Source organism: Corvus moneduloides, chromosome 2 (assembly GCF_009650955.1).
Source record: "Corvus moneduloides isolate bCorMon1 chromosome 2, bCorMon1.pri, whole genome shotgun sequence".
Taxonomy (NCBI): domain Eukaryota; kingdom Metazoa; phylum Chordata; class Aves; order Passeriformes; family Corvidae; genus Corvus; species Corvus moneduloides.
This window is the reverse complement of record NC_045477.1, coordinates 63,186,915-63,212,607: the sequence shown is the minus strand read 5'-3', so window position 1 is coordinate 63,212,607 and position 25,693 is coordinate 63,186,915.

Sequence of the window (25,693 nt, the reverse complement as noted above, 5' to 3'; positions counted from 1 at the left end):
TTTTTTTTCCCCAGAGATATGTTTGTGAGTAGTAAATTGAGAGAAATAAAAGGAAGGTAGGAATAAAATAAAAAGAGGATGGGAAAAGAAAACCAAGGACAGGAAAAGAGAGTCGAGAGGGTTTTCAAAGAGATGGCAGATAAAAAGAAGGCTCTCAAAGAAACAGCACTCCAAATACAGATGGGGAGGCAAGTGTTTCGAAGAGAGGGTTAATAAAATTAGCTTTGGCTGTGAAACAGATATTTATCAAAATATTCTAATTTCTTGATATGAAAGGAAATTACAGAGTGACTATTCTTTTACTTTGTTTTATTTTCCTGCTTTCCTCTTTAGTGTTTATAAAAAAGTGCAAGAGCAATATATACTATCATAGCAAAGCCACATACCACGGAACTTTTGTGTGCTCGAGATACTGTGACCTCCTGAAAAGGATACCAGGGCCACAATGCCTCTTGTATCTGGATTTGGAATGGGTTAAATCACTAGAAAATATCAAACTGGTCTGATCATTAGTAGATATTTTATGTGCATAAAACAACAATGAGAGACATAATGGAAAAAGGGAAAATGTGAAAGTTCTGGAGGAGAGGCAGTCAGAGTCCTTGCCTGGTCAAATAACATCAGTCAAAAATAAAGCAATACCTCCATGAAGGAGCCAGGTACTCTAGGGTACTGTAGAAATAATGGTTTTCAGTAAGAGATATAATTTAATTTTTAATTTCACACACTTTTAATTTGCAAATAGCCAGTTTGTTAGTTGTCCCACACTTACATCTCCCATAGCTCTCTGTGAATTGCATGGTTTCTGTCTCCTCTCACCTTTAATTCTTCTTATCCAACATCCAGTGTGTCAAAACCTGTTTGAATATGGTTTCAAATTCTGATGGCCTGTATTCATAATGGGAGCCTTAAGTGTGTTAGTGTTTCTATTTCTGTTTCTGAGTTAGCTTCACAAAGGTAAAACATATAATCGTGCTTTCTTGGAGATGCAAGACATATGATTACTTTTGTGGAGATATTGAAACTGTTGCAGAAAATAAATGGTCAGTTATCAGTCTTAAAATCAGAAAAAGAGCCCATGCTGACAACATTGCCATGAGTACAAAGCTCATTCTGATCAAGATAAAAAATACCATTCTATCTGGCAGTTGTAGAAGAGACAGCTTCAACGTATAAGTATACACACAGGGAAAGGGTCTTTTCCTGATGCTTGTTGACATCTCCAAAATATGAAAAGTAATTTGCAATATTAATGTAATCTTTACAAATTTCTTACTATTACTTCACATACATTGACTTTCTCCCTGTTCGATTTAATAGTATATAATGGATATTTACAGAATTTTTAAAGATCTTAAAAATCAATTTCCTGTGGTTTCTTTTCTTCTATTTTTCTTTCCTATTTCTGTTTTCCTCTTCAAATCAAGATATACAAACATTTGATTGTAACCTGTCTTTACTTTGTCTTTGAGTGGTGCTTTCTTGAAATGTGACAACTTACCTTTGTATATAAACACAAGCTAGATGCTTGCATGCAAGATGGCATGGAGTTAGTGAACCCAGCTGGAGTAAAACATTGGCAATTGCTGCAGTTAGACATGTCCCCTCTTTCTTCCCATCACCACCATCTATTCTTTCCTTAATTCCAGCAAGTTTGGCAATATGGGTTGCCTTTTTCTGTCTTCCAGCTGCAAGGAGGCTAATGGGCAAAAGTTCCAGAAGAAAAGGATAACATTTCTTCTCAAACTCTTCTGTGTGTAGCTGAACCAACAACGTAAGGAAACTATTTTCTGTGGGCTGAGCAATTTTTCCTGGAATGAAATGGGAACTTAAAATCTTAGGTTTTAAGAGCAGCCAAAAGTTCTTGTTGCAATTTCAATGTATCCTGCAAATAGGTTCTAACAGTGAGTTTGAAACACACTTCTGTCCTTCACGGTAAAGCAGAATGAGTGAGCCCAGTTGCTGGGTAATCCACAACATGGCAACCATTCTTCTGGTTCGGCTGGTCTCTCTTAACTCTTAACAACTGATGTACGTGGTTGTTCGGATGGTCAGCACCACTTCTATCAGTCCCTTGTTTTGAATTATAACATAGCAAAAATCATTTATGTTAGGACATTTTGTCAATGTTCTTTCTCATTGACAGTTCTGCTGGATATGTACATTAGTTGCATTTTGTCTATAACAGCTTAGACTGCCTTTAGAAGTTTTCCTGCTGCAGATTCACCCCTGTAAATTAAAAAGACATTAATCTTAAAATCTATAAAGAATAACTATATTTTTTTTTTCATTGATACAGTCTATTTTATTACTGGTATAAAAATGTCCAGAACTTTCTGAGAAGGAAAAATAAAGCAAAGGTAGTTGATTTCAAAAGCAGTATGTCAAAGATACTATCAGAAAAAGTACTTTTTTTTCCCCCTGTTCTTACCACAATAACATTGTTAGCACGAAATAAACGAAAATTGATGAAAAAGCGTATACTTGATGTTGATGGAACGCATGTTTGTGTCTAATACACTAGAGAAACTCTCCAATAACAGTTCACCCAAGTGAAAATATTGGACCATTTTGCTCCCAAGGTCAATGTCAATTGAGGTTACTGACTATATAAATGCTAAATACAAAAGTTTGTATTGTTCAAGGCTACTCTTAATGTGTACACTATACTTTTCAAGGTTCTTCAGTTACATTTAGAGTTTGCATCCCTCACTCATTTATGCCATTTCTATCTTTTGTCCTGTTTCTTTCTCACAGCCTTTTCAGTCTGTAAATCCCAGCTGCTAAAGGTGTCACTGTTATGGAGGGAACAACATCATATTCAAGAATCCATTTTTAGCTTGTCTGCTAAAAAATGTCCATTTTCACAGACAAAGGTGAGCCTAGAGGAATAGAGGTAGGAGGAACAGCTGCTGGGGCTACACCCAGACACACCATCACACTCATCAGCCCATCACACTCTGCCTACAAGCTCAGAGGAGTACAGGAATACAATGTCAAGTGGGAACCCAAGTTAAAGACTCAGAGGAAGAGAGAGTCTTGTCTAGGCCATTCCCAGGAGAACCTTAGGCCTGGTTCAGATGTCACTGCTATTCCATGAGTCAAAGGGAACGTCTGTAATATCATTTTACTGAATAAATCACTGCTTAGGGAATTTGCAACACATTATGGGACGCAAGAGAAAAGCATTTGGGATTACAAAGGAATTATTATGGTATGTTTAGAGGAGGAAACAAAGGCAGGGAAAAGCATAGAGGCACAGATCTGGGTGATTTGGTGAGGAACAAGAATGAGAAAACAAAGGAGTAAGAGGATAAACAGGCACATTTGCATGTTAATGGTTTGTTGGTCTCTATAGTTTTTAGCCATTCCTTGCACCTGATCAGCTCAGTCTGCCTCACCTTCTTGTTGAATTCCCTTCTAACTCTTTCCTGCGTAAGGGTATCTCTCTTCAATGTGCATGTGTTTAAGGGGGCTTGAGTTCCAGCAAATGTAATCAGACCAGTGGTCAGAGGTAGCAGCTGGGAGAAGTGCAGTTGTGAGAGTGTGATTGGTTTTGAAGATAAGCCAGATGAGCCAGTTGAGTAGATGAAGTGACCTGGGAGCCAGTCTGTGTGTCTCTGAGGGGGAAACCACAGCAGCAGCTGGTTTTCAGAGGGTCCAGGGAGTCCCAGAGAACTTCTGGCTGGTTGCATCTGTGTCTTTGTGTGTGTGTGTGTATGTGTGTGTATAATGGTCTGTACCACCACCTGGATGTGGCTGCAGCCCTTGGCGGGTTGTATGTCAAGATGCAACTGCAGAGACTGGGATTCAAGCAGACTGGGTGAGCTCAGGTGCTGGAAGGATCCACCGGGTACAAATGTACATATGTATACATATGCACACATGTATACATATGCACACATGCAGATATATAATGAGAAATGGGAACAGAATGATGCTTTTGGTGCTGTTTGTGTCTATGTGAGTGACGAATGTTTTCATCTGCATTGATCTGTGTGGCCAGCTGCGTGTATAATGTGTGTGTATCTGTGTTCTCTGTGTGTGTGCCTACTGGAAATACACGCCCAGCCTCACTACTGACTGGACAGGGAGGCATGGGGCAGCTGCAGCAGCTTTGCCTCTATCAAACTATTGATTTGATAACTGAAGAATTTAGCATAAGTTGTTCTGTAGTCATGCAGTCTGTAGAATAATATTATTTATAAATATCTGAAGTCCAAGACCAATATTAACATTATTGGGCAGATGTAAAAAAATTTAGGCCACTCAGAAAAAAAAACCCAAACAAACTGATTCTTTCAACTGCCACTGCAGATCTGTACACAGAGCATTTTTGGTGATTAGAGGGACATCGGTGAGATACATTTCATACTGAAAGGGATAGGTTTGTGAGTGGATTCAGCCTTCTGACATTTGTGAAAGGTTCTGCATGCTTTCCAGCTTTCTGATATATATGGGATTACTCACTGAGTAAAGAGTTAATCACTGTGGCTAAAGCTGACAGAATTAGGCCCTGATTAATTTGGCTGAAATCACAGGAGGAGTCAGTCAGCATCAGAGCAAAAATAGACTGTGATTCTCACCGTAGTTCTTATTGCAATGTCATGGTGCCAAACTGGCTGCCTCTCATTAGAATTAAAAACTGTGACTTTTTCTTTAGTCATTTCTCCTTGTTTCTTGGTCTGTTTGATTCAAAGTTATTGTGCAGACTGCATAGTACAATAAACAGTAGTCCATGAATGAAGCCAAAAGGTGTACTGCATGACTCAAAATATAAACCAGTAATCTTGAAGCACAATAGCTACTGTGATTTTTTTTAATCCAAGGAATTGCTCACAATATTTTCACAGTTCTGAAAAAATTACCGGAAGTATTATATATTTGAATGTCATCTGCTGGACAGTCTTTCAGTCATTCAAACCTAGTGATTATTGAAGTATGCCTTGCTTATATTTTGCAATTATGACAGTGTGATAATAGTAGGATATTACACAAAGCAATGTGGAGTTTAGCTCGGACTAATCATCTAAGTATCTATCCTGATTCTTGGAAGATTTGCAGCCTAAGGAAACTACCATGGCTGTCATATTGGTTAATTTACAAAACATTATTCTGCAATATTAATACTGTGCTTTCAAAGTCTACGGTGTACACGTACACAGATTATTAGTAAAACCGAAAACAAATAACTGAATTCTAGATTAAATATGGAGGTAATGAATGTAATGTCTAAAAAAGAAGGTAAAAGAAAAGAAAAATAACTTTGTGTTTCCTGTAAGTGTTTTTCTGTATTTATATTGCTATTTCAATTTCACCAGGTAGAATAAAAAGGGAACTCTCTTTTTTTCCCCTTCCCCAAGCATCCTAGACTGAAATTTGGCAATGTGTAATAGCAATGGCTGTTACGTCACCACCTCATGCACCTGGCTTCCACCTCATGCACCTGGCTTCTTGCTGTTAGATCTCACAGATTGAGACTGAAACCATAGCATGGAAAGATACATCTTCATATCCTGTGTATGGGAAGTGCTGGCAAAATCATCAGTACACATATGACCCCTAGGACCAGCCAGACAATATTTTTCTTTCTTTCCAGAACAGTTTAATAACTTTTTTGAGGTGTAGGCTTTAGTGGATTATTTTTTTTTTTGTAAAGTGTGTGATGGAGGATGAAAATAGAAAACAATTTGTTAAAAAAAGATTTCTTATAGATTTTAAACTCTATATCTGATTTTGTTTTAATCTGTCTATCAGAAGATGAAAGGCTAATGATCTTGGTATTTCTCTGAACAGGTTTTTGTTGCATCATGCAACTATTGCATCCATACAGTCCTTCTGTTTTGTAAAACGTTATAAAGGTTGTGACTCAGAAGTATTTGTATATACTGAATAAGAGAGGTTTTCACAGTCACTGGAAATGGAAGCTTGCACAAAATGCTGCCACTTTAAAGCATCCATTTCATCTGTGCAATTTAATTTAGCTTGTTAAAATGAATAATCTTCCAAGGACTTATAGTTATGCTGGAAATTTTCATTTGCAAAGTTTAGCCAGACTTCCTGGTTCTGTTCCTACCATTTATAGCTTTAGCATTTGGTTGTCAGAGTCTTAAGTGACTGTAAAAACCCCACCAGCATTTGTCTATTCAAGAAAATGCATTACATTTTCAGTAAATTTCTGCTTAAAAAATTCAGGTAAAAAGAAAGGCTTTTTAAAATTAATCTGTGCACATATATAATAGTTTTAAACATGGCGACAATATAATTCAGGGTCTATTCCAGTGAGTCCAACTCAGACATATAAAAATTATTAAAGTTCAAGGGCAGTGCAAAGCATTCTCAGAACACTACACTAATTTCACTTAATTCCTCTAGTTCTGTAAAGAGTGGCTATTTGAAAAAGTTAACTGAGTCTGTGTGGTTTTAATGAGATTTACTGAAAAGGTGAAGCAAAGAAATATAGCACTCAAATACATGAAAATAGCTGAAATTGCTCTTACTGCGCTAAGCTCATTAAATTAGCTTGCTTGAATGCTGGCTGTTAGAATTAACAGACCAGAGATTTAATAGGTCTAATGCATCTGTTTGGTGTGGTTCACACATCTCCCTACCCAAAGGTTATTGAGCAGGCACAGTGTATTTCTTTTTGGATAGCCATGGTGCCGGCATGTACACTCCGGCTGTAGTGCAGAGAAAGTGCTCTCTTAGTGCAAGTCTGCTTAGAGCAAAGAAAGCAATTAAGGAAAACCTATATAAAGGTAACCCTTGGAAAAATTCTGGTGGAGACACATTCCATGGTACTCAATAGAAAAATCACTCCAAATCAGGGTCTCAAGTTAAATTCAGTGAGTTTTCGAAAGGATTTAATGGTTTAGATCTCATATATGTCACTTAGTCAAGCCTGTGCTACCTCTCCTTCCACAGTTAAGCTGATTATTTCCTTTTAGACCATGATAAGGAGTCTGAATGAGCAGGTGAACTTCACAGTGTTAAGATGATAAAAAAAATTAACGTCTTTATTCTACAGCCCCAGTGATGCAGAAGACTCTCCTTCTTCCTAGTAGATAATATTAATTTCTGTTTCTCTACCTACAGAGCACCAGCTTTGCCATGCAATTTTAGAGTGAATGTAGTTAGCCAGAAGCCTTACAAATTCAGAAAGCCCTTAATGCAACCAAAGACATAGAGCAATGTTAGAGCTTAGTATGATCTGAAAAGGCAATTTCTGGAGACTCACAGATTTATTGGGTTTCAGCCTCTTGGGTGCCAAATAGGCAGAAGCAGCACTATGTGTCAGTGCTATGTTCCAGTTTGCAGGTACTTTGGGTGCCATATCTTTGTCTGATATCACCCAGACAGGCTTAGAGTGTCTGCAAGAAGAAAACCTTTTTCTGGGGCATTCACCCCTACTTTTAACCTGTCAAATAGTTAGAATGCTGTTAGAAATTATTAATCATTTTACTACTAAAAAGATGATCTAGAGCTCAAACTATTCATAGTATGAAAGAATAAAAATGGGTTATAGAGTGAAAGGTCAGAAATAGCAGAGAGTAAAAGCAATATTAAACTTCTGCTTCATTCTTTTACTATTTTCAGTTCAATGAAGTTTATTTTCCGGGGAAGCATGACCAAGAAAAGATGAAAAAGGGTTTAGTAGCAAACCAGTAAAAATGGCATGATCAGAAATCCTGGTATGTACACATGTATGCATTTAATTATTTATTTATTCTCCTTCTAGACACTGCCGAAGAAACCTCAGAAGGGTACATTTCCTTACTGACTGGGAAGGTGAATAAAACCAAAACCTAAAAAGTTCCAGACATTCCACTTGCGCTGACCTTTTTAAGGAACAATTCCCACTTACCGTGTTTTAAGCACCAACTCTGAAGCTCTGGGACTAATTAGATGGTCCATATGTTCTGATTACAATAAACATTATGCACAACTTTTGCAAAGAACAAGGTCACTGTGATTACCTATGTGAAGTTTCATTCAGGAAGTCCATTGTCTAGAGAAACTTATTGCTGCAAGCAAATAATTCTCTTCTCTTTTCTTTTTCTTCAAAAATACCACTTGAAGAGCAATATAAATATTTCATGGAATGGTACTTATTAAGTCATAAATTTTCAATCATAACTCAAGAACATTTTAAAAGGAGAAATTTGTTCTGCATTGTCAGAGAATAACTACTTTAAAAATAAAACCAAAGAAGACTTTATAAATGCATTTATTTAATTTTTTTTTGCCTTCAGAAGTACTCTAAAGGTTAAAAAGCAATTAAAATTGTAAAATAAGCAGAATAACTGCTCATTTCATTTATTTTATCTTTCCCTTTCCTCCTTTGAATACTTTTTTTCTTTAAATGGTAATTTCCAGATATTGCTATATTTCATTTGTACTTTCTCTTTTCTAATATTGTCACTGTAAATATCCCCTTAAAGTACTTTTCAAGTATCTGCCAAATGTTGCTATTTCTCTACACTGACAGAATGATGTTAATTAGCTTTCCTTTTAAAATGGTTTCAAAATTTAACTTCCTTAATTACGAATGTGATTTAGAGAAAGCAGAAATTACAGAGACGATGCTCTCATTTTCTACTTTTGCTTTTCTAGACCAATGTCCTAATGTTTTCTGAAAGAAATGTATATTACTGCAAACAGAACATTCTGATACTTACATTTGTTATGAAAAGGTGCTTCTCCCAACTAAATCCTAGTGTAGGACTATTTCTTCAAAAGCAATATGTGGATCTTAAAAATACCTTAGGTAAAAAGCCATCAACCTAGACTTACTTTTATTCAGCTGAGGGGTGGGCATCGATGTGTAGAAATGGTGACATAAAACAATATCGCAAAGATTGTATGCTTTTTAAAATTTGCATATATTGATACAAGACAGGTAAACCAGAGAATTCAAATAAGCTAAAAAAGTTACATAACTTAAAAAAATAGCTAGGCCTTGCATCCAATTTTTCTGTAATAGCACCCAAGATAATGCAAATCTGTCTCCAACTGAAGAGTATGTTGGAGAGAGCCAAGTGTGAAGATGTCATACACTGAATACAAAAAAAATATCTTAAATTTGGGAGAACGAAACAACTGCAGTAAGTGATCAGCCCTTCAGGTAAAGAAGAGAACAACTGTGGTTTCAGTCTCTGTTTTCTTGGTTGTTTCGGTAGGATGTGTCAGTGAATAATGAAAATAAATAAAATTAAATATGATCAAGGACCTGAACTCATGGGTCACATGTTTTTTTTCAAAGCTTTGTCTAAATGCCACAGAATATCTTTGATATTATGTGCTGGTTTTTAAATTTTTCTTTTCTCATTTCTTTGATTTTGTTTTAGGGTCCTTTCACTTGTTTTCAAAGAGCTGCGTTTTGCTCACTAGAATTCTTTATTTTCCAAGTTGCATTGCTAGATTGTTGGGGCTTTTTTTTTTGTAATTGTTTCATATGTTAATAAGATTTAACAACATGAAAAATGTGTGTTCATAAGATAAAGAGATATTTTTGGTAGCTACCATATTGTAGGAAAGAAAGAAAATTTGTATAGAAAAAGTCAGTTAAGTACTCATAATGTGATGATATAGGTGATTGTGATTTTATTTAGACAGAAGATCTGTGCTGAAGGTAGCTTTCAGACAATTATATTGGTAAAAAGATAGGTAAAAACTGATGAAGTCATTAAATTTTCAAAAATTACAAATTATCCTGTAAAGCTTCAGTGACTGCAAATTAGCCTTTGCTATAGCCCTCTGCTAACAATCTATAGATCATTTTATTATTCATGAATTTTAGTAATTTCAGGATACCACAGGTCATCTTATGCTCATTTATTTGCTAAACACCTTGTGCTGGTATGCCTGTGCTGAAAAATTGCTACTATTTACTTCCCACAAGACACACAAGCAACAAAGTGGTGGATTTGGCCCCAGACATCCACTATGCCAGGCAGCATATATATCTTGCTGTCAGAGAAATAAATGAGGCCTTAAATTGGCTGCAAAGCTTTAAGAACTGAAATTTATATGTCTAGTTATCAAACAGAAAGTTCAGAACACCTGCCAATATGAAGCATAATTGTGACAAACTGTTACATTTTACCTTTAACTTTTTGGCATTAGCACCACAACTTCATTATACGGATCTCATCCTCCCTACCCCTCCTTTCTCCCTTCATCCAAATCAGTGGAGTTCCCCTCCAGAAAAACCCTCACTATACTTATCTATTTGCAAATGCTGAACAACCATTGATAGATTTGCTCATCTTTCATCTGATGCAAAAAATCAAACCTATAGAATAACGAAAAATACTCGCAGATTACCATAAAAGGCTAGTGGTATTTAGATATTTTCTCTTTATAACCTGCTTGGAAGGCTTTCCATAGAATGTCTACAACCATTAAAAGCTTCTAGGTTCTTTCTTTGCTTTTGTTTTACCTTAAAAAATTCAAAATACCTCTGTCTTCTCTCATTGGTCAACTTCAGTATCCTTCCCTCTGTGTCCCAGTTTCAATGCACCTTTTTTTGTTGCAACAAATCCAGCAAATGCTAAGCCCTTTACTCTTTATCTAAATATTCCATAAAGGGGAAAAAAAAAAAATCCACTTATCTCTGAACCACCTTTAAACTATGTACTATGCACACTGCAAGTAACTAAATATTTTCTCTTTTGTGCATGTGTATCTCTGTTTTTCCAACTAATAACAGCCACATGAAAAAACATACCATATTTAAAGAGAATTTTTTTCCTTGTTTTTTATCTATCAATGAAGTCTTAGAACAGTCTTAGAAAGATATCTAAATTTAATTCTTTATTATTTTAACCATGCTATTTAGCTTTTTCCAGCTCCTGTGCACTGTCTAGTCAGGAAGTTTAGTTGTGGATAAAGTAGTTCATCGTGGTAATTTGTCCCATTAGCTAGGTTTTGAGTCAAAAATTGGTCAGAACACACCTGTTCCTCCTACCAGCATGACTGTATCAGTGATTTGAAATGAGTTGAAAACATGGAGGTAGTGCACACTCTTCAAAGAAAAAAGATGAGAACTCAGTACTAAGGTAGACTTCATTTTCACCTTGTACAGCACAATGATGCATACTAAGTCTCTAACCCCCACAGAGAAGTTCTTCACATTTATTCCCAAGATCATACATTTAAGACATGAAATGGCCTATTGTGTTCAGTTTCCATTCTTTGGCCAAGGAATATTGCATGAAAGCATCATAAAGGAAAGGGAAAGGGGAACGCTACTACCTTTGTTTCTTTCAGGTTCTATTTAGGCATATTAAACTAAATGGCAATGGTTTAGTTGCTCAGAAGCTTAGCTCAGCCATAGTTGTAGAGGTGCTTTTTAAGCAGGGTATTCAAACAGATCTTAAAAGATGTTTTTTACCCTGAAGTTTTCTACGACTCTATTATTAGATATATATGTGCTGAGATTATGTAGTTAGTTTTTTCAGAGGCGGTTTTAGTCTTACATCTGAAGAGATTCCACAGGAAATGTAATTCTTCTTAACCCACAATATCTGTAAAACTGGTCTGAAGAGATCTGAGTAGTCTCGAAATAAAAAGAAAATTATTTTGAAAAATACTGTCTGAAATCAACAGAGAATCTTAGGCTTGTCTGATGCAAAACAAAGTAGAACCCTCTTCAACATTATACTGCAGAGAACAAAAAAGTTCCCAGTAAAAACCCTCTAGGTGTTATAATTTGCTCCTTAAATTTATCAGATCAACAGATGACTCAAAATTTCTTAAAGCAATGTGATAAAAAAGAAAATATCACAAAATTACAGCTCTTCATCGTATCACCACACGAGATGATGGGTTTTGTGGGAATAGCTGGCACAGTAATATCTACCTATCTCAATTATTCACTCTGTGTATTAGAAGTTTTTTAGTGGGGGAAGAAGGGAAAGGAAAATCTATGTCTATATTTTAGGATGAATTAAGGGTTTTTTTGAGTCACCAAATTACCATGATTGAAAGTATGAATTAATAAATACTTGTACAAATAAACACATGCATATCCATTGGATTGATTGCTACAAGGATCTTTGCATGTGTCTTCATATGATTCATGTAATTTATTCTTTTCATTGTGTCTATGTGTCTTAATTCAATTTCTATACAGCATAAAATTTTTGTACGATTACTTATAAACATTCTTTTGTTTTTTCTTCTTCTTTGTTCCCTGGCTACATATTACTCAGGTAGATTAAAGAAAAAGAATGGTTCTTACAAAATATGGTCTTTTTTTGTCCTGGTGAGAGTGATGTAAATGAAATCTGTGGTATGCCAGCCCATCTAGTTAATTAGTGATATGAATCATGGGGGTTTTTTGTTTGATTGTTTATTTCATGCTCTGTTAACATAAAGCAGAAACATCAGAAATGAACATTCATGCTGTGTCAGAGAAGCAAATTTGAACTGTGAATGCATTAATCCCCCAAGAAATAGCAGGGCCTCAAACTTTAAGTGAAACTCATTGCACTGCTTAATACCAAAAAAAGCATTTAATTGTATTGGCTTTGGTGGATGCATAGTACGGATGATGAATAGTTCTGAAAAAAAATCCAGCCAAATTTAGCTAAATATTATAAACAAATGCTTTCTGATATATAGATCTTGGTAACTTATAGATGAATAATAACTGTGCATACATAGATTCACAAATAATCTCATGAAAACTAAGGAAAGTACATGCTCCCTCTATAATCAGATGTCAGTAAAATAAATGGATGAATCTCATTAAGTTTCTTAGCAATAGAAAATTATTATCCATGGTTTTAATTATAACTATATTATCCATTTCATGACATAAGTTCAGAATTAATGTGAAGATTTTGCAGAATTTTATCTACATAAATCGCTGTAATAATAGACTTGATTGCCTGATATACACAAAACCTAACATGGAGACCTAGCATGGGCCCAGAAGGTGCTGATCAGCGACACATAGTCCCGTCAGAGGTTGTTAAGTAGAGGCATACCCAAGGTGTCAGTTCTGGGTCTGACCCTCCTTAACATGCCAGTGGCATCCTGGTCCATATCAGCAATAGTGTGACCAGCAGAACAAAGTCAGTGACCATCCCCCTGTCCTCGGCTCTGGAGAGGCGGCACCTCAAGTCCTGTGTTGTTTTGGGCTCCTCACAAAAAGCAAGACTGAGGTGCTGAAGCATGTCCAGAGAAGGGCAATGAAGTTGGTGAAAGGTCTGGAGCACAAGTCTGATGAGGAGTGGCTGAGGGAGCTGGGGCTGGTTAGCCTGGAGAAAAGGAAGTTCAGGGAGGACATTCTTGCTCTCTGCATCTACCTGAAAGGAGGTGGTAGTGAGTATCTTCTCCCACACAACAAGTGGCAGAACAAGAGGAAATGGCCTCAGGTTGCACCTGGGAAGGTTTAAATTAGATATTAGGAAAAATTTCTTTACTGAAATGATTGTCAGGCATTGGAACAGCCTGGTGGAATCACCGTACCTGGAAACGTTCAGAAATCTTGTGGATATGGCATTTGAGATGGACTTGGCAGTGTTAGGTTTATGGACTCCATTCCTTGATTGTAGGGGTCTTTTCCAACCTTAATGATTCTATGATTTTATATTCTTCATTAATGGTCTGAATCGTGGGGCAGAGTGCACCCTCAGCAAGTTTGCTGCCGACAGGAAACTGGTAGGAGTGGCTGATGTGCAGGGAGTTATGATACCACTCAGAATGACCTCAACAGGCTGAAAAAATGGGCTGACAGGAATCTCATTAAATTCAACAAGGGGAAGTATAAAGTCCTGCACGTGGGGAGGAATAACCCCATGTACTAATACAAACCAGGACCCCCTAGATGGAAAGTAGCTTGGCAATAAAGGACTTGGGGGTCGTGCTGGACACAAACTTGAACAGGATTCCTCGCTGCAAAGAAAGTTAATGGTGCTGCTTTAAGAGTATTGCTGCCAGCAGAGCCTGTGAGGTGATCCTTCTTCATTCAGCACTGTTAAGGCTGCATTTGGGTGTTATGTCCAGTTCTGGGCTCCTCAGTGCAAGAGAGACATGGACACCCACAAGAGGCCTCCAAGATGCCTAATAGACTAGAACACTCCTCTATTGGGAAAGGTTAAAAGGCAGGGACTGTGCAGCCCAGAGAAGAGAAGGGTGAGGGGAGATGTTCTCAATGCACATAAATACCTGAAGGGAAGTTGCAATGAAGACAGAACCAGGCTCTTTCCACAGGTGGCCAGTGGCAGGACTGGCCACTGTCATACATGCTCTCATAATCTCTGTAAAATCTCCTCTCCCACAGTCTATAGAGAGCTTTCAGTTGGAAATTTGGAGAATCATACCAGATGTAAATGTATGCAATGGATCTAAAGTTTAGTCTTTTTTCATAGTTTCAAATTATTTGACTTAAAGTACTTGAAATGAAGATTTTTAAGGTAAAATCTATTTTTAAAAAAATCATTCTTCTATCACCGAAGGTGCTAATTCATAGCATGCTAAAAATTAATTGAGGCAATTTTAAGAGAATTTCCATTGCGGAACTGCAGTTACTGGATTGAACACACTAGAATTACTGCAGATTTATGACAGTGTTCCATGAGAAAATTTGGCTCAGGCAGTTTGCATCACTGAACTGAAAACCCAAAGGGATAAGCTTTATGAAAATCTCCCCGGTATGTGGGGGAATAAAGATTAATGCCCGATTTAATAACAGGAAATTACCACCTACAGTTTTACTCATCTAGGATAAAAGAAGATCCTTAAAAATACTTTTATGTCTTCTTTCAGTGCTTTCAGTCTCTTCTCTGTCTTTGACCTAGTTAAAATTCCTCTTTTCCTCTTTAAAGAATCAATAACATGTCCACTTCTTTCCACTTTCAATTTGTTCTGATGCTTGAAGAGCAATCAGAAAGACTTTTTATCTTTCTGATGTGCAAGCCACAGATCATAAAGCAGAGAAACAGTGTCAAAATGAACCCAGTCCAAGTAGTAGCTCATCTTGTTCATCTTTATCTTACATATTTTCCTAACGCTCGGGAAGTTATACTTCTTCAGTGGTATAGAAATCTATGCATTGATTTCAAGTTGCTGTCATAACATAAGGGACTGGCAGGTCCCAAAGGATAGTGACGCCTCATCTGTAGAAGCAGACAGCATACTGCACTTTTTTTTTTTTTTTAAGGTTGAAAAGGTGCCAAGTTCACAGGACTGCAACACTCCTCATGGGGCCTGCTACAAAACCTCCTGTGAGCTATCCTTTTGTCATTGGGGGAAGTGACAGAATACCCCCTCCACACATTCCAAAATTAATTTCTGCTGAAATTTCGTATTTGTTTTCCTCTATTTGCTTTGTTTCATCCTAGTCTAATTTAAACAGCATTTGTTTAAGAGAGTGTTAAAGAGTGTTTAAGCTCTGTGGAAGAACTTTTCTGGTTTTAAGCTGCAGCAGCTGTAGTGCAAGTTAACATCAAGTTAACATCTAAGGTGTATAGTAATGAAAATGGGTCTCACTGTAGGAAAAAAATGTAGCTGTAGTGCAGATAATGCAGATCAAATGTAAAACTTAAATGAAGCTCTGGATTTCTAAAGGTTGAAAAAGTGTTCATGACATCAATTTTGTTTTCAGACCGAGTGTATTTCTAAAATCTCAGGTAAAAGACTCTATTATTATTATTATTATATTTTTACAAAATTCCTGTTGGATGAAAGGGAAGGCAGGCAAGCTGTTTATCAGGAGAGGATAAAATACTTAAAGAGAAAGTAAAATAAATTGTCCTATAAGTAGAGAAACTGCTAACACTGAATTTCCTGTGAAAAGCTTTCCTTTAAATCCCAGCTTCTAAATAATTATGCTGAGGCAGCATGGCATCTGACTGCCTTTGGATTGCATGTAGCTGAATAATATAAATGGTTCTGTGAAGAACAGTAGAGGTTTTTTGGTTGGTTTTTTCCTCTTTTTATTATGTTCATTTGGTTTTACTGTAATTTTCACATCTTCTACTATACAAATATTTGTTTCATCCAGATATCCTAGATCCCTATTAGAGTTTACCAATTTTCAAGAGACATCTGAAATAGCAGAAGAAATATTGGGATGATATAAGGGAGCATAAACTGTAAACCATACCTGAACGCTATGAGAATGAGGTTTAAAGACAGGGATCATATTCCTCATAGAGAAAATCTACATGCATCCTTTGTGTATTCTCAAGCAGTGATGAATTTTTGATCTCTTATCTGTGGTATCTTTGCCTCCATATTGATGTATAATTTCAAATAAGGTTGAAATAAATAGAGTTGTGCTCAAAATTTGAGAAAAGAGGAAACATACTTTATAAAGCCAGGAATATACTGGTAGTATAAATGGAACCTTAACCAAGGTATATTCACAGTCTAAATGACCGCCTAGAAGGCAACCAAAATAAATTTCACCTGGATCAAGGTAATCTTTGCCTTCTTTTATGCTCTCTCTATACAGAGCAAATTGAAGTTTAACCTGAATAAATAGCACCTAGCAAAGCTGGGTTTAGATGCACGTAGCACCAATGGGTGCATGCAGCAGAAAATTGAATGAGTATTCATATAAGCCACAGAAGGAAAGGCAAAATTACCTAGGTTTTTTCCTGCAGCTCTTCACGTCTTTGAAAGACTAAAATTAATAACCCCATCTCTGTTTTCTTACTTATGCCAGGATTAACAATTTCTATAATTAAAAGGATTCTTTTGATTAAAAAGTTTTTCTTATTACGTAAGTACTTCGAAAGATTCAACTACAATTTTTTGTTAAAGTTTAATCTAGATTTTATTCCTATTTCTAAAGAACTAACTATAACTAATGAACTCTGCTTCGTGGAAGCTATTTGAATTTATATTTAATCCACTTATTATCCTTCCCTGTGTTTACTGGCATTAAAAAAAAAAAAAAAAATCAAAACGATGCAGATAAAAAGGAAGCTTTTTTTTATTTTATTGCAAAATTTTGAGGTGAGAAAATAAAATTGTTTGTTTTGATATTTTTCTCAGAATAAATAGTATTCCAAAAGAAATTAATAGATGGTAGAATATTTTAAATAACATTTAGATGATCATAGTTTTCCAGATGAAATTATAGATGCCCAAGGATTTTTTCAGTGGAAAAAATCAAGAAAAAAATAGCTGCTCTCTAGTATATATCAACACATATAGCTGTCAGTTTTGGCTCTTGCAGCATATATGCTTCATTTCTTAACGCAAATACATTAAAATCTCAATTTGACAATTTAAGGTAAGATAAAGCTAGTTTCCATGACTTTATAGAGCTGACTGAAAAGATGTTAGATCAAAGAGGATTATTTATTGACATTTCTACCATTGTTAGGACTGAGAAGCCTGAAAAATAAATATGTTGAAAGCTTTCCAACTTGTAGATATTTATAAGGATATTTTAATCATAATATCTCTCAGAATTATGGTTGTTTAGACAATTTTATGCCAATTTGGCATTCTAGATTCTGGCTCAAGATAGAACAGAGATTTTATGAAAAGTGCAAACACTTCCTACATCTCTTGAATATCTCCATCATGGCTGGTGAAACTCTGACATGTCTACTGAGATGTTCTGAATAATTATGTCAGAATTCTGTCTTAATTAAGCAGATCTTGTTTTTTTCAAAAATGTGATGTTTTTGTGTTCTACATGTTTAATTCTGAAATAATTGTTTTGGATATTTGTTATTTTCTTAATTCACTATGATTAAGAGGAGTCAGTTCTTCCCCATAGTGCCTAATTATTAAAGTTGCAATCGTTACCAAGCACCAGACAATATTATAGTCTTGCTAAAATAGATATCCTCCTCTACATGCTTCTTTATGTCCCTTTTTATAATATGCTATGACAACTCTTGTTATTGTCTACATTTTTTATTTTATGTGCTTTTTAAATTTTTTTTCTAGTATTCAGAAAATATGGCAAAAATTCTGTAATGCACTCAACAGTTTGTAAATCCCAACTGGCCTTATAAAATCTTTGGATTGCACCTCGTGGTAAATAGTATTGTCTCTTTATTTCTAGTGGTGTCCATGCTGCTCAGAAACGGTGTTTAGCTTCATACAAGACTCCCAGAGAGTTTGTTTCTCACAGACCATTAGGTTATATATTAGATAAGTAAATAATAATAATACAAGGTGGTGCAAAATCCCTGATTCCTACCGTTGATTATAAACTGATATAACACATTTTACTGCAAGATTAGGGACACTTTTACATGGATGAGGAAAAGTGTCATCAATCCATTGTCAGGGACTATCAGAGATGCACAAATGGCAGAAAGAAGAATTAGGTGCCTCTGGCATGCATTAGTAATCTACAGTGTGGGGGTTTTTGTCAGCTTTTTTTTTCTAAATGTATAAAAATTACTTTCTCAACAAAACAAGAAAGTGACAATGTACTCCTTCTGTTAAATACATGTTAATGTGTCTTTATTTCTGAGAATTAAAATGTCAGATTTGCAATATGGTTCAAAAAAATAACTGCTAGAATACTACAGCAACTGTTCATAAGTTGCAGAACTGGAGAGAGATGGATTTGATGAGTGGACTGTTCAGTGGGCAAAGAATTGGTTGGACAGTCACATCCACAGGGCAGTGGTCAATGGCTCAGAGCCCCAGTGAACATCAGTGACAAGCGATGTTTTGCAAGGTTTGGTATTGGGACTGACACTTTTTAACATCTTTGTTGGTGACAAGGGCAGTGGGATTGAGTGCACTCTCAGCAAATTTGCAGATGACATCAAGCTGAGTGGTGCAATTGACGCACCTGAAAGATAGGATGTCATTCAGAGGGACCTGGACATGCTCGAGAAGTGGGCCTATGGGCATCTCATGAGGTTTAACAAGGCCAAGTGCAAAGTGCTGCACCCAGGTTGGGGCAACCCCCAGTATCAACACAGGCTGGGCAGATGAATGGATCAAGAGCAGCCCTGCTGAGAACAGCTTGGGGGTGCTGCTGAGTGAGGGGCTGGACCCAGCCATGTGCACTCCCAGCCCAGAGAGCCAAATGTGTCCTGGGCTGCAGCAAAAGCAGCATGGACAGCAGGGCAAGGGAGGGGATTCTGCTCCTCTGCTCCCCTCTGGTGAGACCCCACCTGGAGTGCTGCATCCAGCTTTGGGGTCCCCAGCACAGGAACGACACGGACCTGTGGAAGCAGATAGAGATGAGGGCCTACGAGCTGATCAGAGAGATGGAGCACCTGTCCTATGAGGAAACACTGAGAGAATTGGCATTTCTCAGCCTGGAAAAGAGGTTGACCTAATTGCAGCCTTCCAGTACCTGAAGGGAACTTACAGGAACGACGGAGGCAGACTATTTACAAGAGCATGTAGTGACAGGACAAGAGGGGATTGGTTTAAACTGAAAGAGAGTAGGTGTAGATTAGATTAGGAAAAAAATTTTTATTGGGAGGGTGATGGCAGAGATTGCCTGAGGACATTGTGGATGGTCCATCCCTGGCAGTGTTCAAGACCAGGATGGATGGAGATCTGAGTAATCTGGTCTAGCAAGAGGCATCCTTGCCCATTGCACGGGGATTGGAACCAGATGATCTGTAAGGTCCCTTCCAACCCAAGTCATTCTATGATTCTATGATCTTATGCAAAAGCCACACATAACAATTTCAACATTTAATAATAGCATGCATCATATTAACTGCATCCTTCCTACCTGTTTAATAGAAAAACTCAGCAAACACCTCAGAAAAATAAACCTTTGTCTCTCTATTTTAATGAAAACCCTTTAAAAGCATTCTTCTTTTAACCTGTAAGAGTAATATGTGCTGACTAAGGAATACATGAAGTGTAAGAAGAAATACCTGATGGCAAGCATCGTTTGAACACTTATTTGCTGCATTCTCATCACTGCCTCTAGTTAAATACATGCAAAAGATAAAGCCAGCTAGTTGAGAGACTTGTGAAAGGCTGTTTATTCTGGAGCTCAGCAAGAACAATATGCGTGTATGTTATTAGGAAGAAGGAGTTTTATCAGTAATTGCTCTACTTTATTGAGCATTGAGTAATTGCTGCGGAAACAATCTCAGAGGTCTGCCCTGGCTCACACAGTCACCTTGCAGTGGAATTCTGTAATTATTGTTAAAGGTTCATCTTTTCCAATTCTAAAAGAATACTGATAACTTGATGACTTTTTTTTTTTTTAGAAAGGGATTACTTAAAATAAAATAATCTGAAGAGAAGTACTCAATGTGAGAGTGTTCAGGAAATTGTTGCAAAGTTCTTCAGCAGTAAAAATGTTCAGATGCTTATAGCCTTTTGTATTTGAGATTGTCCAGCTAGCAATGGCCACTGTACGAGCCTGCTGAAAGTGAAGTATTTCCACCTGTCACTGAAATGTTGTCTGCTCATCTGCTCTGGACAGTTAAGTTCCACTCCTTTTTCTGCTTACAGAGACTTCAAAAAAATTATGCAGTCAGACTAAAAGCATTTCCATAACTGTATCTATTATATGGTCAGAAGATTTTTTCCCTTGAGTTGCACTGTGATCAAAAACCTTAAAGGAAAGAAAGATAATTTAGACAATCACTTTTAGATGTGCCCTCCAAAAAGGTCCTGTCTCCAGCACTGCAGTAGGATACCTTTTTTGTTGTTATTTTGCAGCAAAATGCCCCCATGACACAGGTGTGAACAATTTAATAATTAATAAAAAACCGAAACAAAATCTTTCAAGTGGACTAAGCCTTACAACTGGGTATCCTCAGGTGGTTACTTAGTAGAACACTTTACACAATACTGCAAAGTAGTAAGCATGAACGGAGTTAGACACATTAAACTTTAGAAAATTTCAAATTATTTTTGTTTGCAAACCTCATTCCACTGCAGCCTTTCCAAATTCCTCTCATTTTATTTTTCTCTTGTTCATCATAATAGTGAATATAAAAAGTAGTAGTAGTTGAGGTTGTTTTCATCAGGAAGAAAAAGCACAAAGCATTGAAAACAGAGCAAAGTAATTCAGCATCAAAGTTCAGTGTTACTGGCTGCATCGTTAGAGTTGCAAAGTAATTTTGTACAACCTGCTGAGCATGCCCTATTTTGTGAGGCATCAAATTTTACCTTGGATATAAAGTCCAATCCCTCTGGCAATTTCTGACTGCTTCCATTCTTAATTATTATAGTTCGCTGTACAAAGGTGCCATGACATTCAACAAAACCTATCTGTTTGTCCTCTGCAATGTGTGTCTACAATGACCCTCACCTGGGACCCCCATCTGTGGGCCCAGGACTGACATTCAGGCTCCTCAGACTCGTGCTCATAGACCTCATATTGTGAGTGAGCCTTTCTCCAGACCTGTTGAGCAGATAAAGCATTTTATGAAGTTGGCCTGTGTATGTGTGTGTGAGTATATGTACATGGATAACTAATTAGGAAGTGAGAATTGCCTCTTTTCAGCAATGTGTGCATTATGTAGTTTGCTTTTATTTTAAGATATTTTCCTAACAAAAAATAACCAAGCAAAGGTAAAATGTATGCAAATTTCCTTCAAGTTATTGCTTGTTGACTCTACATGAATTAATTTTTTTGTTGTATTGTAGGTTTAATTCCTCTTCAAACAAATAAATAAGTATAGGTCTTAAAACTAAAAGTCAGTCTATGGTTGTTTTAGTAAGATACTGTGGACTGTAGTTCTTTTCCTTTTATCAGAAGATAATCTAGGTATTGAATTGCTGTCTCTTCATGTCCGTAAAAACACGAAGACTTAACCTAAAGACTAGATCAGAACAAATTTAATAGATACAATTGGTTTTAAAACCAGGAAGGAGCCAAGCAATAAGAGAGTTAAAAGAGAAATAAATTTGTTTGTCTAGGCTGGTACATGAGAGATTTCACAGATTTGTGGCATGAAAATTTGAGAAACCATACCACCAACAATTAGGTGATTAATGACTTGTATGTGAGAAGAAAATGCATGAACATTCCTTACTGCCAGCAGGTTTCATTTACTATGAATAGTAAGCAGTCACAGATACATAGTTGTTTGAACCATTTTGAATATCAGCGCTCAAAGATTTTAGATAACATCTGAAGTGTTGAGCGTGGGGTTGTTTGTTTGTAAGGGGGTTTTTTATTCAATTACAGCAACTTTTCCCTGACCCTTATAGGGTCACAGAATCATAGAACACTTCAATTAGAAAAGGACCTCCAAAGCATCTACTTCAGCCCCCCTGCTGTGGGCAGGGACTTCTTGCACTAGGTTAGGTTGCTCAAAGCACCCTCCAACTTGTCTTTGAACACTTCCTGATAAGGCGCCCACAACTTCTCTGGGCAACTTGTTCCATTGTCTTACCACCCTGACTATAAAGAATTATTTTCTTACGTCCAATCTATCCCATCTTAAACCAGTCCACATGCTCTTTCAGTTCAAAACAGTTCCCTTGTCCTATGACTGCATTCCTGGTAAAAAGTCTCTCCCCTTTTTTTTTTACAAGCCCACTTCAATTATTGAAAGGCTGCAATAAGACAGAGCTTTCTCTTCTCCAAGCTGAAGAATTCCAACTTTCTTAGCCTTTTTTCATAGGAGAGGTGTTCCATTCCTCTGTCCATCTTCGTGGCTCTCCCCTGGACATTCTCCAACATGTCTATGTCTTTCTGCTGGGGATCCCAGAGCTTGACACAGTATTTAAGGCAGGATGTCATGGGAACAAAGAGGGAGAATCACTCCCTTTTCCCTGCTGGCCACACATCTTTTCATTCAGCTCAGGACACAACTGGTTTTCTTTGCTGCAAGCTCATTGCTGGCTCATATTCAATTTTTCATCCACCGGCACTTGTAAGTTCTTATCAGCAAGGCTGCTTTCAATCCATTCATGCTGTCTGTACTGATATTTGGGGATTACCATGACCTAGGTGCAAGATCTTGCACTTGGCCATGTTGAACTTCATGAGGTTCGCAAGGGCTCATTCCTGAAGCCTATGAAGATCCTTCTGGATTGTGTCTCATCCCTTAAGCATATGAACTGCACCACTCAGCTTCATGTCATCTGTTTGGGACAGGTCACATTTAGCTATATAACAAAAATTATAGTGGCAATTTCTTGAGACCATACCTAACTAACCTTTATTTAAAACTCCCTGCGTGGAAACAACTTTTTCTTCTTTCTGAGTGCTACAAATACCTCATACACATGATCAATAATTTCCCCCTACATTTTAGATGCTAGAACTGAAGAATTTTTCTGTCTTGTCTTGCAAAGAAATAATGATGAAAAAGTGAAAAGCACTTCTCAGATATAGAGGCAGGAGGAAATGTCTGAGCTAATACACTTGTCTCTCATCAGCTAACACAATAGTGATCCAAATTAGCTAGTTAAAAACACGAGGAGAGGAGGGTGGAGACTGTTTTCCTCCATCTTCATAGACACACAGTAACTATGATAAAACCAAAAGAAATTACTTTCCAAAGATACTATTAAAAAAGAGAAAAAGAAAAGATAGGTTCTGCACCATGTCTTCATCTCAATAATTCAATACTTCAGTGGCTATAAGGAACAGTTATGAAACTGTGGCTATTCTCAGGACTATGTTACATTTGATAGGCAAAAAGAAAAAAAAAATTAAATTACAGACACAACCTCTATATTTTTGTGAAGTCTAAGTAGCAGTGAGAAAGATAGCTCTAATTAATAGGAAGAAATTCTTAGTCACAAAAATTTGGGCACAGAGCATGAAACTTAAAGGACAGTAAATGATCTGAGAATGATCAACTGACACTACTAAACTGGAATTAGATCTACTGTTGATACAATTAAAATGATGACATAATTAGAAATGAAACATTCAAATTTTTGAAATTTTATGTCTCTGACACTTTAATATCATCTTTGACTGGATATCAAAAGCAAATATTTTGTTTTGCATACTTGTCAGACATTCGCTCATCTTCTGACTTCAGTGGAATCAGGAATAGATTGGACCTCCTGTGTATTCATTGAGTTTTATTCTTAAACTATTTTCAAAAACAATATTTTTTTTTATATGTAAGACACTTCTTTTTTCACATGCCTACTAAAACTGTAAAAGCCAACATAATCATCCACCTCACCACCAGTGGTTCTGCTGTGTTTAATGGATACAGTGTATTCAGTGAATACCTTGTTAACATAGTTTTAGGGAAATATGCTAATGGCACATTTTTGAGTACATGCAGCTGGATGACTACTGAGGTCTTTTATTAATCTTTTCACTGTAAATTTTTTAAGCATAGGAAGAATGTAAAATGCTTAATCTGAACTGTATCACAGAAATGAAGATATTTAATTCAGACTTGCATTAAATTGCTCAGCACGTAACATCATATAGAATTTACTGTATCACAGATTTTTTTCTATATAAGCTTAAGAACAGAATCTTACCTCAGAATCAAGTAACCGTAGAAAACAGATCACAAAAATTCCCATCTGTTCTGACCATACCTAATTATTCCTGAATAAACATACCTGATTATTCCCGTAAAGCCTTAATTTTAAGCATCTTTCAATCTTCAAATAAAATCAATCAAAAAATCTTCATAGATGAGTATGCAAGCTTAAAAAAAAAAAAAACAAAAAAGAAAAAACCCAAACAAATAAAAAACCCATACAAGCCCAACAAATAAACAAACAGAAAAACCCAAACTTCCACAAACAAACCCCTCTCAAATAACCAAGAATACTGAAGTGAGACGCATATTATGGATTGAAAATAGGACAAGTAAAACCTGCAGCTATTTTAATATAAGAATTATTTGGCTAAGTAATAAATTTCTAATATAACCGATTAGGTAATTGATTTCTTCAAAGAGTCAATTTAGTCTTTATTTTCAGTAATAAAGAACAAATCCTTAAACCTTTTGGCTACACTGGACTATTCTCTTAAATTTGCATCTTAAAGGAAAACTAAGAAATATATCTAACAACCTTCACAGGACAAAGCCTAGACAGCCTCATAAAAAAAAAAAAGTGGAGAATTTTTTTTTTAAATCGCATTGTAATGATTCCTTATATAGAAATTGGCCCGTAAATCAACTAGAATTGTTTTACTGGTGAGGACTGTTGCTATGACCCAGCCCACTGTGGGGATGGGGCAGCGAGATGCCAATCAACCCCAGACCATCCTGTGGAAGACACAGAGGACTTGGAGTAATTTTTTGTTATTTTTATGCAAACACATCTATAATGTCAGAAAATGGGAAAAAGTTCTAATGGCTTGCCTAGATACTTTAATAATGCTCTGTGTGGGCACTGGTTAAATGAATCAATGCCTGCTTGTGAATATATACAAGTCAATTCTATATCATCCTGGAGTTCAGTGATTATCAAAGCAATGAAAAATTGATGATGTGCTGATGTGTGAATTTAATATTAGACAATGATTTGATTATTTTTCTTCATACTTATGCAAATTATGCTAACAAGTTTTTGGGGGGCCTTTTAATGTTTTGTTTTAATTTATGGGGTTTTAATTTTCTCAGTGTTATAATGTACTATGATATCATGACAACAGCAAACACCCAGAACACAATGACTTTGAATTAAAATTTAAATTTAAAAATCAAAAGTAAAAGAGTTTATTTAGGTTTGTTTTAATGGGATCAAGCTTCACACTCAGAATTTTCTGAGCTTATTTTTGTAGCTGGCTCTCCTTGTTTTTATCATGTGAAACTAGCAGTTCATAGGTGTATTG